Here is a 218-nt window from a genome sequence, read left to right as displayed (position 1 = left end):
GTAACATTCCAAGTTCCAATTTTCATGTTCTTTAAATCATTGAAATTTTTTTCGCCTCAGGAAAAGCAATGATCCCGGATACCAGTGCAGGACGGGGATCACATATCTTCTCAAGTCTACGCCGAAGTGCTTAAGCTGGCTTAGAACCGGACAACAAGAAGTCCCTGGGACCTCCATGAATGGAGGCTTTTTGCAATCCTGGGCCCATATTGGTCACA

Source organism: Artemia sp. Qi Xiang Cuo, chromosome 9 (genome assembly GCF_049724085.1).
Source record: "Artemia sp. Qi Xiang Cuo chromosome 9, ASM4972408v1, whole genome shotgun sequence".
Lineage (NCBI taxonomy): Eukaryota > Metazoa > Arthropoda > Branchiopoda > Anostraca > Artemiidae > Artemia > Artemia sp. Qi Xiang Cuo.
This window is presented reverse-complemented; position numbering follows the sequence as displayed.